Source organism: Vidua chalybeata, chromosome 14 (genome assembly GCF_026979565.1).
Source record: "Vidua chalybeata isolate OUT-0048 chromosome 14, bVidCha1 merged haplotype, whole genome shotgun sequence".
Classification (NCBI taxonomy): Eukaryota; Metazoa; Chordata; class Aves; order Passeriformes; family Viduidae; genus Vidua; species Vidua chalybeata.
This window is the reverse complement of record NC_071543.1, coordinates 3,113,804-3,127,384: the sequence shown is the minus strand read 5'-3', so window position 1 is coordinate 3,127,384 and position 13,581 is coordinate 3,113,804. Positions and strand designations below refer to the sequence as shown.

Here is a 13,581-nt window from a genome sequence, read left to right as displayed (position 1 = left end):
ACAAACCTCACAGTAATTTTGCTGATAAACTACTTTTATTGGGGGGTTTTTCAGATTATTTATCAAATTCATTCTCTGCTCTGTGTTTAAACGTTACACAAGATGAATCCCATTGATGAGTAATTTCTGAGTAATAACTTGTGGAAGATAAAAGTGTCACCAAAATTTTGCTGCTCCAAGCTGATCTGCTGTCTCACCTCCAGATCTTGACAACAAGGGGTGAAGATTTCATTTAATGCCCAGGTGAATTTTACTTTTACACCACTGTCCCTTCAATAAGGAGGACACTCCTGCAGACACCAGGGAAGCCAAGGCTGACACCTATGTGTTGAAACCCAGCCCAGAGCCTTGGGCAAGGCAGGGCTGAGTGAGCAGCACGGGGAGGGCAGCAGGCTCAAACAAGCCTCCCTTGCTCAGGGACTCAGGCACAAAGCAGAGCTTCTGCTAAAATCTCATCCAGCACAGATGTTGCTGCAGCACAACAAGGCACAGTTGAAATGTGTAGAAAATCAGTTTCATCACAACAGGCCTGGCTCCCCTCAGCTTCAATGAGCCACTCTCAAAAGTCAGTCCAGAGAGCCCACAGGATTCCAGCTTTGGAGGGGAGTTTGATACAAATTCAATCCTTTGCAATCTAATCTCATCTCCTCGTTCTGACCTCCAAAGGCCAGACCAACCCAACCAACCCCTCCATCCTTGTGCTGCTCTTTTTGTTCCATCATTCCCTACTTCTCAGCTTCCTTCCAGCAAAGGGTGGCTCCTTCCCTGCTGCTGCCTTTCTCCAAAGTACTGGAATCTCTCCGTGGCTTTTCACTCACATAAGGAGGGAATCACAACATCAGGATCCAGCTTGGTCCCCAGTTACTACACCTGACTTGGAATTGTTAAAGCCTGACACGTACACGTGCTGCTCTAAAAGGGTAATACAAGAAATGCCTCTGGAGTCAGAATTATTTGGAGAGTAACATACCCCACCCCTATGCATAACAAAGAATTGAAGGAAATAGACCAGAAGAAATCTCTTTATATTTCCTAATTTCCTATCCCATAAGGATTTCTTTGGGATCACTTTATCTTTACTGTATAAAAAAAAATCAGAATATCAGTGTTGGCTTTTTTTTTTTTTTTAAAGGCATGATTCCTGGTACTGTAACGCTGACTCAAAGACTAGATTTGTTTTTTTTAAGATGACTTATCAGGTAGTCTAATCTGTATTCCTGCCAAAGCAAGACTATTCCTGACAATATTAGCACATTGCCTATTCTTGTTTTAGCTCTGCCAGAGCCCAGAGCTTCAGATCTGCCCCCCTGCATATCTACAACACTGTTAATAGCTCATGGAGGGGTCTGCCAAGAACCACACCAGCACTGAAAACCTCGGCACCATTCCTGGTGGGCAAACTGCTCATTCCCTGCTCAGCAGCCCAGACTTGGAAATAGAACTGATGACTCACTTCTACAGCTTGGGGAAAAAAAAAAAAAAAAGCCTTTTCAAAAAAGCATGATTATCTAAGAAATCTTCCCAACCCCGTGCCTCCACTTGTGCTGTGACTGAGCAGGAGCTGTGCCTGTGGTACCTGGCTACACAAGAGCAGCATTCCAGCTTCCCAGCTTATCACCAGCATTCCCAAACATGGCTCTGGCTCCTGCTTTTAAGGCATTTCACTGTGCCACTGTTAGTGTGGAGCACAAGTTAAAGTTCAGTTCAAGCCAAGACTGTCTGCTCACATAACTCCAGCATTTGGTACAAGTAAATTTTGGCCATAATGTATCTACGTGAATTTCATTTCTTTGAGGGGTAACATTGCTGCTATTCCCATTTAAAAACTGAAAAATTACATCACCAGAGGCTAAAACAGACCCACAGAGGCAGCAGCTCCTGGGAATTTAACACTTTGTTATGGCTCTGAAGAGGATCTCCAGGGACCTACCTAAGGCCACATAGGAAACTCCTGGGGAAAAAGAACAACCCAAACAAAAAAGAATAAAATCAAGCCTGTTTCTATTAACTAAGTGATTTCTAAAACCACAAATATGGTGAGTAAGCAGATCACATTCCATATTGCAAAACACAGAACCACGCAGCCAGTCCGCAGCAAGGACACAAAACAGAAGTGTAAAATTCTTTCTGGAGGATATGGGTGACTAGAGAATGTCTCAAATAGCTGAAGTTCAGAAATAATTTTTTTTAAAAATACTTAAATAATTGGTTCTCAATATTAAAAAGAGAGCTGTATCGTGGGAAATATTTTAGAAATGCCATGGCTTATACTTTGGGGCAGCTGTAGGCTAGCACTGACATGGTGATAAAGAAATATTGAGCTGAAAACCCAAATAAAAGCTGGTTTGGGGACTGCGGGACACATGCCCCGTGTCTCCTGCTATGTAACGCTTCACTGCAATAATTATGTCAGTTATTATATTTATAAGAACATTTCCCTGGGAGACTGGAATTGCAACATTCCAACTAAAGGCTAAACAATTAATTAATTTTTTGGGGGGGGGGGGACAAAACAAGTCAGCACAATCTGGGTGAAGATGGCTGAGGGCACACACCAGCAGGGTACTGACCAAACCTAAAAGCAAATTCCAGATGGATTCTGATGAAGCAAACCCAATCCTCTAGAAATAAAAGGGGCAGAGCTTTTTCTCAACTTTCTTCAAACAGTTTTCACTCAGTTAAAAAGTTTTGTGTTTCACAGAATGGCATTTTTTTCCATTCCAAAGACAGAAAAGTGCATTGAAAATGTGTTCTGTAACAGGGGGCTTTTGCTGAATTTCATCAGTGCTGTTAAGAAGGGTTCATGAAATGATACAGGTTTTATAGGACAGGCACTCCAGTCCTGACTGAACACTTCCAGTGTGTTACCACAGCATTTCACAACCATCACTGAGCTGCCCTTAGTAAAAGTGTTGAAATAGCAGAGGATTTTTATAAACAATATTGAAGGAGGTCAATTTTACCAAAAAACACAACACCAAATCCAAGCATGGTTTCAGGTGTTGATACAATTTCCTACTATATTATTTTCTGATATGGCTGAAGATCAGCCACTGAATGTAAAAATCATCTGGAAATGCTGCATTTATACAGCTAAATAAGAAACAGATCTTTCAGTGATTGAGCTTGCCTTGATGCCACAGGATTTCTAATGAGCCACCTCCAAGAATAACTGCTCAGCACTTGTGTGAACATTTTGACTCAGAAACTCTAAATCAAAGCTGCTTTACCATAATCAATATCAAGAAAAATAGAAATTTAAATTTCCATTGTCCCTATCATTTTTATACCCATTCTCTAATCATACATGTGAAAATAAGTCATATTTAAACTCCCTGGTATTTCTGTGCTCATTATTTTATCTGCCTCCATTTCTGGGCAAGTATCTGTTTTCTCCACCAGAAAACAGAAAGCCAATTGTATTTCCATTAATTATAATCAGAACCATTATCCTGTTAGATCAGGATAACAACCTATCCCAGGAAATCCTATCCTGAGAGATGAGCTGAAAGACTTGAGAGAGCAGGACAATCGCAAGGAGTTTTCTGCTGAGCAACTTCTGCAGGATCAGCTCTGCAGCATTGATGGATTTCCATTTTTAATATAACTCACTTCCAGACATTTTTAAAAATTCTACATTTTATAAAAATCATCCAGACTTTTATAAAAAACCTGTCTGGTTAATATATCTGAAAGTTGAACACAAGGAAAGATTTGTAATACTCAGTTTAAAAACCTTGCTAGCAATCAACAGTTTAAATGGTGAGCATTTTTAATTTGAGGAGAATGAAAACATAAGAAGTTGGTGCTTACAATTTATTTCTCTCACTACCATATGCTGAGAACATCAGCTTCTCTCTCAGTGACTGATTGCACAGAACAGTAACGGTCTCACAGGACCCAGAGTGTTAAAGTAGCAGGGCTAAACAATTGTAATCTCAAAAATTAATCCCAGTTCTTTCTGCAGAGCTGGAGGTTCTGGTGTTATCATTCTGTGAATATTAGCTGGGTAACAAGAGCTAATAAATTTCCTTTCTGCTCCCTTCTTTAGGAATTAAGCTTTCCACCTACACTCTTCTTCCAAAGGGGATCCAACAGTGACTATTTTAACACAGTTCTCAGAAAAATTGGATACATTAAATGCCATCAAATTGAAGACAAGTGCTGCAGAAAAAGCTGGTTTATTGATGTATTTCTTCCTGCTTTCTCACCCTTGCAAGATGCTTCCACTATATCCACCCTCCTTTCTACAACATATTTCACACAAACATGCATGTTGCTCATTTTGTGCTCGCAGGAATTCTTCAGTCACTTAAATCAATTTGCTTCTTTACAGAACTTGACTCAAATATTCCTATGGAAATTTTACCACCACAGGGGTGGATTGCCTTTTTTTTTTTTTTTTCCCCTATTGTATCTATAATCTTCTCTCTCCAGGAAATTAAATACTCCCACCTCCACCCTCACCTACATTTTCAATTTGGCAGCTATCTGCAACTCTATCCCTAAAAATCAGTTTGATGTTTGTGGAAGAAGCTTTCTACAAAGAAAGAAGAAACCCAGTGCTATTATTTAAGGATTTAATCAGTAATTAATAACCAAAGCTTCTCCTGCAGCTCAAACAAGAGATCCAAAACCAAACAAAGAGGGATTAGGAGATGTGATGTTAAGATTTGGGTTCATCTGAATATCTGGGAGCACACTCACTTTCCGAAGAGCTGTGTTTGCTTCTGGGAACACGAGGTAAAAATGGAGTAGCTAATGGCTACAAATGAGTATCAAATGCTGTTAGTTCATCACTGTCTGTGTGTCTACCTCCAAATTCCCTCTTTACAGAGAGAGATGAAATCAAACCTGCACACCACTGTCCATCTGTGATCTTTATTTGTCATACAGGTCAGAAAAAGGCAATGCTTCCTCAGCACAGCACTTCCAAAGGACACAGGGGACGAAGCAGACTGTGCACTGTATTTTATTTAACTGGATGTTTTTAACGTCCCTGTTGAATAATCTCACCAGGGTGGTCACATCAGAGATATTTAAATGTAATGTGAGAAGGGAGGAGGCGGGAAGAGAGAGACTCTTGCTTTTGGGAGACAAAAGGTATTTCTGTAGCTCTAAGCCTTGCTGTCTTGTGAGAAACTCCTACAGAGCTTTAATCTTTATCACATTCTATCAAAGTGCTACTTTAAAATAAATTTCAGTTAAAAGAAATTAATCTTGGCTACTCTCAGCCTTAAGCATGAAATAACTCATTTTCTAAGTTCGTTAAAACACAAATAAGGAACTCTTGTTTTCTACAAAACTTTACCACAAGCAATCCAGCAGCATGAAAGCAGTTTTGCACCTGGAGATGAAGTATTTCCTATCAACAGTCACTGTTTTTAACAACAGAAGCACCAGATTAGGGCTTTGCTGCAGGATAAAGTAGCACAGAACTCCTCATTACCTGGTCCAAGTATCAGTTTCAGTAGCACTATTTTTTTAAATGATGTTCTGTTTAAAGAGTTTGGCACTTGGAATCTCAACTCCACAAAATAAACCCAAGGCAGGATGGCTGAGAGTCATTCCAGGGGGCCAGCACATTTCCCCTGGCTGGCTCTTCTTTCCCAACAGCTCCTGTGCTTAATGCCATGGGTGACAGCAGGACACATTACCCTGCTCAGACTTCCTTTCACGGGGTAAGAGGGCTTTGTATGCAAAGTACCTTCCAGCCCAAGCTTGTTCACACTAACTAAAAAAGCTGAATTAAGAGCTAATTAAGTCTGTAATTCCCCTTTACATTCCATCTCACCCTCAGATCGTGGTAAATGGGAAAGAAAGAAAGAAAGAAAACAAGGTACCTTCATTTAAACAAAATGAAACCTTCTCAAACTGTGGCTCCCCAGGGCAGCTGCAGCTGAGTTTGAAGTGAACTTAAACTCTGCCAGTGCCTCTGGGTAGGCAGAGCTGCTGCAACCAGTAGTGTAAATGCCCTTCACCACAGGTGACAGCTCCTAAGTAAATAATGAAACAGCAGAAGTCAAAAAAATAAAAAATAAAGGTCTCTGGATTAAGATGACCTTCCCCTAGAGACACACAGAACAGTATTATATCTCATTTTTAGAACACTTGAGACATTCTCTACCGTTTAAGACATCTGTGTTAATGGCTCAGTAGCTTACATAGTTGCACATGGAATTGAAGGTGCCTTTTCATCCAATTTCATACGGTTTATCCTGGTGTATCTTACCGACTTCAAACAACCCTCACAGCTGGGGGAAGCAAAACTGCAAGAGGCATTTTGGGATGCGTTTCTTTCTTTTCAAATCTTATCCAGACTTAAGGCCGTGTCCAAGCTGGTGCCAGCAGAAGGACTTTAAAACCCATTGTTATCTTGCCGTATGGGGCACATATTTGCAATATGCGTGAATTGATAATTATATTTTTCCCTTGTTCTAAAAATAATTTTAAAATGGGAGTGGCTGCCTCATCAGCTAAGGGAGCTGAAGCAACAGAGCAAAGTCCTTGAGCTGTTCCCAAATCAGTGCAACAGCCACATTCCTCCTGAGCCGGCTATGAGGGACCTGCGCTGCCGCTGCGGGGAGGGAACGGAGTGGAATCTTCTTTCTCCACTCGGTTTTCACCCCCCGGAGATCCGGGCTAACATAGCCCCAGGTGTTGCTCCCACAGGGAACTGGGGTTTAGCCCAACGACTAAAAGGCCCAGGAGAGCCATTATGTTTATTTTTATGTATCCTCCTCAAAATAATCACGCGGCAATTTTTGTTCCCGATCCGTTGTGATCATGTACAAGAGGAAATCCTCAGCTCTCAGTTCCCAGGGCAGAGACTGCTGCCGTTATTTATTTGCTGTGTAGGGATCTGCAATAGCATTTATTAAGTGAGAAGAATTTCTGTGTTATCAACCCCCCCCCCACCCCTAGATAAGTCTGAGAACTTTACAAATAGAGCTGCTTATGATTTACTTGGCTTTCAGCAACGGCCATACTGATGGTTCAAGGTGAGTCCCTTGAACCCTCAAGAGAACAGGGCAAGTTTTATCTCAACTCCTTTTTAACTGTCAGAAAATCAGCTTTCAAAGAGACTCTGCTGCAGCAGTTTACAAAACTTGCATGATTTAAGGTACAGGCAAAGTTAGACAACACTTTTATAAAACACATAATCCCTTCTAGTGCTTCCCTTGGAGAATATTCCAAATAAGGAACACTGCAGTCTCCAAATAAAATTTGTACAGGGAACCACTATATATATATATATATATATATATATATATATATATATATATATATATATATATATATATACACAGAATTTTTTAAAAGCCTTTGCCTGTGAACTGCTGATTGTCTCTCCAAATTAATCCAGCTTTATTCCATTTCCCTCCTTCCAGCCTGAAGTGCTTTTTCCTGGACCAGCACAGTAATTCTTACCGCTCATTCATCTAAATCCCCTCTAACCCTTTAGATGGCTTGTGAGATACTGACTCATGGGCAATTCCTTATCTGAAATATCAGAAAAACTGCCAGATATTTTCATATTTTCAAACTCCATTGGTGTCAAGAAATTTCTAAGCCAAGAGCAACGTTTTATGTGCTATAAATCAGGGACCATAAACTGATGAGGGATTGTCAAATACAATTCCTAACAACTGTACGAGCAGCTCCACTAAAGTAAACTGAGAAGGAAAAGCCAAACAAGAGGGTTTTGTATCAAACCAGCAAAACATATTCAGGCCTATGAGTAAGGCAACAGCTGCAACTCCTCTGGGGAGATCCACACGAGCAGAATGAAATTATGCAGCTTCATGTTCAAAGTGAAATCAATAGAGCTGTTGCAGCAGGAAGTTTTTATTTTAATGCAGAAAGTAAGATATATATGGCAGTGCAAGGAGAAGAGAAAATACAGCAGGGGTGTTTCATGAGCTGCAGGTACTTTATTATGCAGTGATATTTGTTCTTTTAGGTATGGAAGTCTAAGATTCTACAATGCCATAAATGTGTAAATTCTTTTATTAACCACATTTGGGGAAGTACTGCACTACCGTAGTTTACAAACCCATTAATTAAAATTTCTAGGAGTTACTGGAATTGCCATCCAGGGAGCACTAAGTTTATCCAGAATCAATCTCAACCTGTTTCATCTGGTATCTTCAAACCCCAGGGGGTTTTTTAGAGGTCACGTAGCTGCCAGGTCCCTTCTGGAGCTGCTTCTTCCACCTTTTTGAGCCCTCATTCCCCAGGCCATATGGCTGGGTTGGTTTCTTAACTCTTGCTCACCTCCCTCAGTAATGATTTGGTTAAAAACATGAAATCTGGCATTCAACAGATGGTCCTTTATGCTGCACACCACAGGTCGTCCTCTCCCATTCATCCCATGGGGTTTATGCCAGTGTATCCCCGTTATTTAAATGAACCCCATCTGCACCCAGCTTGCATGCTAACGCTTAGACAGGGAGAGTGAAGGTGTGGATTTCCATCACGGCTGAGTTTTCCAGCTGGGGAGTCCCCAGAGAAGGTTGGCCTCCTGTTTATCATTTCCCTGCTCCATCCCCAGCCATATGACCCTTTTGTTTTGCCCTGCACAAGCACTGGTGCTGTTCTGACTTCATAAGCTGGTCCAGGGAGCAGATCCCCTTGGGAGAGGGAATAAATATTCTCACTGCCTTAGGCCCTTTCAGCAGCAGACACACTACATCTGCTCAGGGAAATCGTGAAAGATGACTTGGAGTGTGCAACTTCAGAGAAAGAAGTTTTGTTTTGAAGGAGCCATGTGTGCAATTTGCTCCCCCTTGGCTGGAGAGCTGCCAAAAGAGCTCCGGCATCAAGGACAAACGTCAGCGCCGTCCCTCAAAGGCACAGCACACCACTGGCGCTGCTGCAGGAGAGCTCCAGCTCTCTACACCACCCAAACCCTGGGCTGCTTGAGCCTCCAGGGGCTTAAGGATTACACGGGACAACACTGGGTTCTGTGACAGGGACAGAAATTTCTCTGGGCTGCCAATTATCTCCACTGTGCCCCTGCTGCGACACACTCTCTGCACCTCCCCTACTACTTACATCTGCACTCGAGCTGGAATAGTTTTTCCTACGGAAACTTTATTTTCTGATTCTTTCGCCTTGGCTAAAAAACTGGAGCAGAAGTTTAAACATGACACTTTTTCGGCTTGGTAAGCAGCAGGGAAACACTCATTTTGCATTTCTTACTTTCTGGAGGTAAAGTAGGTCCCAAAAAGCGCTCAAGGAGTTGAAAGTGCCGTTCCAAGCGGGACTTAAAGCAAACTAAGCCTGCAGTGCCACCGAAAGGGGCAGTCCCGCTGTCCCTGCCACCTCCTGCCCTGGCATCAGCTGGCTGCTACCTGATCTGCTCCTTCTCCATCAGATCTCTCCTTCTGTCGTTATCCTCGAGATAACAAGTGCACCCAGCCAAGCAGAGCAGAATCAGCAGCACACAGTCCCACCCCGTTTTACACCGCTCATAAAAAAAAAAACAAAAAAAAAAAAAAAAAAAAAAAAAAAAAAAAAAAAAAAACCCAAAAAACTTCTTAAATAAAAATCTTTACAGATAAATGGTTAGTCTCTGGGTTAAACTAAGCCTTATCATCACCTGTACTTCTCACCTTTAAGGTACTTCCAAAAGGTCCACATCCTCACCTTGCTGTGCTTTGCTTGTTTAGCTCAACTTCTATTTATAGGCTTTTTTCCCCCTGCATTAATTACCAGCAAACTCGCCGACTTTGCCGCTCTCCGTCTCCTAGCAAAGACATTTTTGCCCCGCTGCCTCCCTGCGAGCCCCACAAGCAGAAAATCGCCGTGTTTGGTGGGTCGTGCCCAGGCACCAGCTGTGAAGAGTTAAACGCTGGGGCCGGCAGCCTTCACCTGCGCTGCCCGTGTCACTGATAAGGGACACTGGCTGCGGCCCCGCGCGGTCACGGCCGAGCCCCCCGCTGGGAGAACGGGAGCTTCGGGGACCCCCGACCTCAGCCCGGCGGGACCTTCAGGGAACCCCGCATCCCCTCAGGGACCCCCCGAACCCCTTAAGGGACTCTGCATCCCTTCAGCCCCGGCGGGACCCTCCAAGCCCCTCAAGGGACTCCCACGCTCAGCCGGTCGGGACCCCCCGAGTCCCTCAGGGAGCCTCAGCCCGGCGGGACCCCCTCACGCCCCTCACACCGTCCCCGCTCACCTGCGGCCGCCGGGGCAGGAAAGGGCTCGCTCACCGCCGGGATGGGGAGGGAAGAGGCGCTGCAAGCCCAGCGCCAAACCGGCCTGCGACGGCGGCGCGCGCGGCGTCTCCACCAAGTTTCCGGGCGGGGAAGAAAGTCGAAACCTACGTGAGAGGAGGAGGAGGCAGCGCAGCCGCCCAGGTGTCACTCGCCCGCCCGGCACGGCTCAGCCCAGCCCTGCCCTCCCCTCACCGCCTCCGCCTCCTCCTCCGCCGCCTCCCCGGGCCACGCAGTCCCGGCGGCCTCGGCCCGGCCCGGCCCGCCCCGCCAGAGGAGCCGCGGCGGCTGGGGCGCGTCCCGGGCCTCGACCGCCCGCCGCCCTCAGGGCATCCCCGCTGCCCTCGGGGCGCGTCCGGGCCTCGACTTCCCGCTCCCTCAGGGCATTCCCCACTGCCCTCAGCGCATTCCCCCCTTGAGGTATTTCTGCTCCCCTCAGGACATCCCGGCTCCCTTCGGGGCATCCCTGCAGCCCTCAAGGCAATCCCCATCCCCTGGGGGCATCCCTGCTTCCCTCAGGTCAATTTCCCTTTCCTTCACGGCAATTCCCACGGGACAATTCCTGCTCCCCTCAAAGCATTCCTGCTCCCCTCAGGGACAATTCCTGCTCCCCTCAGGGGAAAAGATGGCACTGGATACCAAGGAGTGCTGATTTACCTGTCCTTTCTATAAACTCCAAGTGGTTCCAGTGTTCCTATCGAGGCAACTCCCAGGAACTCTCCTGCTTCAAACAGCAAAATTACAAACCACACACACAGGGTTTAAGTTTCCAAGCTGTGTTAGCACTATGTCCAAGTTTGGAATTCCTCCCAAAGGAAGAGACCAACCCATTATAGTCTCTGGGTTATCATTTCTTTCTCTTGTTCATCACACAGCCTTGGAATTGCTCTTTCTGCAGACAAGAGGGTCATGAAGTAATAAAGAACATTATGTTTGTGACAATAAAGAAAAGAAAATAGAACTTTGAACCAGCGGTGTAGAGGAGGATTTATTAGGAAGGGAACTTTTGTACACTGAGAGGTAATGTAGGGTAGATGGAACTAACACACCCCTGTCTGCATTTGATAATTTAGGATGTTCTAAAGAGTTGCTGATACAGACCTAAATGGAGGGAGGAGAAGTTCCTTTCCATGTCCTGAAAACGCCTTGTCTGCTTTAACAGAGCTGGGGATCTGTGTTATTCATTAATATTCAATAAATGAGAGAAGAGACCATCTTTTATTTGGGGACTGGCACTTAAATATAATTTAAGGTCCTTTCCAATCCAAGCCATTCTATGATTTCATATCAGTTTTTAAATTCAGTTTGTCCCTTTTGTGTCAAATTTTCTATTAAGTCTTTCTGGTTCATTGCTACCTCATTAATTTGTTCTGTTCCCTGTTTTTGTCTGTTGAGGTCTTACAATGAGGAACTGTGAGCTGTGCTTGGGAGCGAGTGAGGGATCTTTGTGTTGCACAGGTGAGGCTGTAGGAGGTACACCATGTACTGAAAAAAGCAGCAAGGTGCTTTCATTATTTTATTTAGATTATTCTTGGAAATCTAATGGAACTGAGGCACACCAACAATCCATCTTTGCCCACATGAGATCCATGTTTCCACAGGACATGAAGTGTAAGGTGATTTTGTAGGGCTCAGCTGAGAACTATGATCCAGATTTGCAAACCCATCGATTTTGGTTAGGATAAATTAAATGTCAGATAGGATTTCCTCTGAAGCACCAAGGCTTAGGAGGCCAGGTAGCATCCATCAGATCATTGTGAACAAAAAACATTTTAGGAATAAATCTGGAAGTGCATTGCCAGCTCAGGCATGAGCACCAGAAGCTGGTGCAGAGACATCAGGCTGGGTCTGCACCCCAACCTCACACCTGAGCCTGAACTCATTAACCCAGAGCTCATTTCTACTGAACAGCCTGGCCTGTAAACAGGCAAAGCTTAAGCTGAGCTCTGTAGAGCTGGAGAGCTCCCGAGGGGAGAGGTTTAAACCTTAGCACAGAACTATTCTCTCTTCTGTGCAGCTCCAGGGTGAGGACAGGAAATGTGTGGGTGAACTTGACATACTGGGGAGACAAACCCCAGGGAAATCTCAAATGGAGGGAAATCTTAAAAATGAGGAATTCCATCAAGTTAGCACTCACTGGAGATTTTTATCAGCTGTTTCTGAGTGGACAGTGTGACCATACATAATTAAGATCTGGTGAAAGTTTATTGTATAAGCGTGCTGGAATTCTGGTTTGGTTTTGTAATAAAGGAATCCCACTGAGTCATGGCTACTAAATGGACTCATAGAGGACACAGGGCTCTTCTGCAGAGCTAACACAAATGTAAGGAACTGAAATTAATTTTTAGCCCAGGCAAAAGCAGCCACATCTTAAATAAGGCTTGGCTTGATGACACAAAGATTTTGCTGTGTTACTGGTTCCTACCTGCTCCTGTTCCTGCCCTGGCAGCAAGGCACAACAACCCTTAGCTCTGCACTGTGAACCAGAGCAGGACACTGATCCAACTGAAAAACAAACCAGGTGAAAAGCTCTACAAATATATTTTATGTTAAATATATAAACACATTTAAAATAGATGGATATATTTTTAAAGCAGATGGAGTTCCCCAATATAGTTTCTAGTTCAGAGGTGGAATGGATGGATGAGATTCTTCCCTAGAAATGCTAAGGAAGCAGTCAGAAGAGCAAAGTGGCTAAATATGAAACTGATCCTGGTGAAGAAGGATCCCAAACCACACCTGAATATTCGGTTTGCAAAGTGTAAATTAATTGCTCCACTGGATTGTTGCGCTGGCAGTTAATGTGTTGTGTAAACCTGAAGAGGAGGCTCAGATGCAAGTGTTTTGCATGGAAAACATCTCAATATTTGGGAGAGAAATAGTTTCTGGAGTAACATTCAAATGTTGACTTTGGTTAAATTGTTGTTGGTGAGAATCTCTCAACTGTGCCTTCTCTGGCCCCTCTCACAAACCCCACACTCTGGTCTTCACTATTGATTTTGAAATACCAAAGTTCTGGACAACTCAAGGAGTTTTTATTTACTACCACTTCTGCTGAATTACTTGTGTAGCTTTTGAGAGCTGCAAAGACTCTGTCACAAATCCAGGTTGATCCACAAATCTCAGGTTGAGTTTTATCTGCTTTCACTGCTGATAATTTCCTATGTGTGATTTGTACAGTAACCACTGTGTGGGAAAGATTAATGTCCACACTCCTGTGCAGGGCATGTGTTAGTATTAAAATGCAGCTTTCTGGCGAACAGAATTTAAATATCAACTGAACAAATTTGTGTGTTTACAAATTATGAATTCTTTTCTTTCAGAAGATTCAGACAGCTTTTTTTTTTTTTTTTTTAATCTG

The 13,581-nt window shown here is 43.8% G+C and overlaps 1 protein-coding gene across 3 annotated transcripts in view; it reads right to left on the bottom strand.

Moving 5' to 3' along the window:
• The window catches only part of LOC128795156 (ligand of Numb protein X 2-like), a 29,045-nt gene extending 18,753 nt beyond the window's left edge, over positions 1-10,292 (bottom strand). For all 3 annotated transcript variants that reach the window (XM_053955704.1, XM_053955705.1, XM_053955706.1), the window contains exon 1: positions 10,184-10,292. The gene's annotated coding sequence lies outside the window, so the exon portion shown is untranslated. The remainder of the gene's footprint in view (positions 1-10,183) is intronic.
• Positions 10,293-13,581: the final 3,289 nt, after the last annotated feature.